The 2,374-nt window shown below is 35.2% G+C and overlaps 1 pseudogene; it reads left to right on the top strand.

Moving 5' to 3' along the window:
* Positions 1–228: 228 nt before the first annotated feature.
* LOC126001814 (26S proteasome regulatory subunit 7-like) lies at positions 229–1,665 on the top strand (annotated as a pseudogene).
* The last annotated feature ends 709 nt before the right edge of the window (positions 1,666–2,374 follow it).

Here is a 2,374-nt window from a genome sequence, read left to right as displayed (position 1 = left end):
TTTGTTTTCTCCCTTCATGGTATCCTCCTCTACTTGTCAATAGCTACTTAAAATTTAGATGCATGAGTTATTCACATCACTTGTCAAATTGATTTCTAGATATTGATGATTTTTGGACACTTTTAATTTGGATTTTTTTTATCTTTTTCTTTCATAATTTGCATAGAGAAATGCAACAGGAAGGTGTTGTATAAGCACTAAGGAGCTGAAGCACTTACACCTCCCAAAATGCCAGATCACATTGGTGCAGATCAGATGAAAACCAAGGGAGAGAAGAATAACAAGCTCATCTGAGATTTGGATGAAACGGATATTGCCTCGTAAAAACTTATCATCAGAGCACTTTCTATAGACAGATCAAGCAGGTTGATGATGAAATTCAACAACTTCTCAAGAAAATTAATGAGCTTACTTGTATTAAAGAGTTTGACATTGGCCTAGCTCCATCTGCCTTCTGGGATTTAGCTGCAGATATGCAAACAGTTTGGAGAGAAAAGCCTTTGTTGGTTGCAAGGTTTACAAAGATAATCAGTCTTATTTCGAGGACCAAAAATACTTTATCAATGTGAATCAGTTTACCAGGTTTGTGGTGAGCCTCAGTGTTCGGATAGCACCTAGTGATATTGAAGAAGGGTTGAGAGTTGGTGTGGAGAACAGTGCATATCTAACTCATATTCCACTGCCTCCTAAGATTGACCCAACGGTTATTATATTGCAGGTGGAGGAGAAACCCGTTATCACATACAGTGATGTGGGAGGCTGTAAGGAACAAATTGTAAAACTGCAAGAAGTATTAGAAACCCCACTACTCTGTTCAGATAGGTTTTTAAACCGTCGTGTTGAGCCTCCTAAGGGTGTGCTGCTATTTGTTCCAGTAGGCACAGGCAATTCTCTGTGTGCCTGAGCCATTGCTAATAGGACTAATACTTGTTTCATTCATGTTATTGGATCTGAACTTGTACAGAAGTATACTAGTGAGGGTATTTGGATTGTTTGTGAGATCTTTTAAATAGCCCAAACAACAACAACAACAACAACAACAACAAAAACCCCTGTCTTATTTTTATGAATGAAATTGATGCTATTGGAAGCGCTTATTTTGATGGTGGGACAATGAAGTGGGAAGAACTATGCTGAAAATGGACATTAAGGTACTGATAGCCACTAATAGACCTGATGCTCTGAATTCAGCACTGCTGAGACCTGAGAGAATGGATAGAAAGATTATATTTATCTTACCTGATGTAGAGGGTCAGACTCATAATTTTAAGATTTGAGCTGAAGCAGTGGCGCAAGCCGTAAGGCATCTATCTGCCTTGCACCTGCTAGCCTAGAACGGACCTCGGTTTGATACCCTGGTGTCCCATATGGTCCCCCAAGCCAGGAGTGATTTTTGAGCATCACCAGTGTGGCCAAAAAACCAAAACCAACCAACCAACCAAACAAACAAACAACCCCAGGTTTCTCAATTAGTGTTAAAAGAGATATAAGATTTGAATTGTTAGCACAAATGTATCCAAATAGTACTGGTGCTGAAATTAGAAGTGTCTCCACAGAAGTTGGCATGTTTGCTATCAGAGCATGGCAAAAAATATTACTGAAAAGGATTTCCTGAAAGCTGTAAAGAAGGTCATTAAATCCAACGCAAAATTCTGTGCTACATAACATACAACTGAGCTCCAAAAGCATCAAAGAAACACTTATTTTAATTGAATTACAATCTTTTATATAGACATGTTAATAAACATTTCACACATACAAATAAAGTATTTCAAAATAAAAATGTTATGGTTTTATATGTATTAATTTTGTAGTCTTCTCCTTTGCTGTATTGATTGTTTTTAAAAGTTTTTGTATGTGGGGAATTTTTAAGGTTTCTATGCATATTATATCATCTACAAATAGTGATAGTTTAATTTCTTTTTCAAATTATATTATTTAAATTTTTTCTTTTCATGATGACTTTAGTGAAGAATTCTGACACAGTACTGAATAATGTTTGAGAAAGGTGGGCATCCTTGCTTTGTGCTTGTTATCAGTGGGACGGATGACTCACCATTGATTAATATTGAATATGTTGTTGGTAGTAGGTTTGTGGTATGTGGTCATTACTATATTGAGATATGCTCCTTCTGTTACTGTTTATTTTAAAAAAAAGCTTTTGTCAATAGTCTTATGTATCAAATTATTTTGATATTTTATTATATTGATGTTATAAATTGCATTGATTATATATACTATATATATGTAAATAGAACCATTATTTAGTGTCTGGGATAAATTCCACTTGATCTTGACTTATGTTCCTTTTGCTATATTGTTGGGTTTGGTTAGCTAAATTTAGGATAATTATATCAATGTTCATCTGGAATAT

Source organism: Suncus etruscus, chromosome 1 (assembly GCF_024139225.1).
Source record: "Suncus etruscus isolate mSunEtr1 chromosome 1, mSunEtr1.pri.cur, whole genome shotgun sequence".
Lineage (NCBI taxonomy): Eukaryota > Metazoa > Chordata > Mammalia > Eulipotyphla > Soricidae > Suncus > Suncus etruscus.
This window is presented reverse-complemented; position numbering and strand designations above follow the sequence as displayed.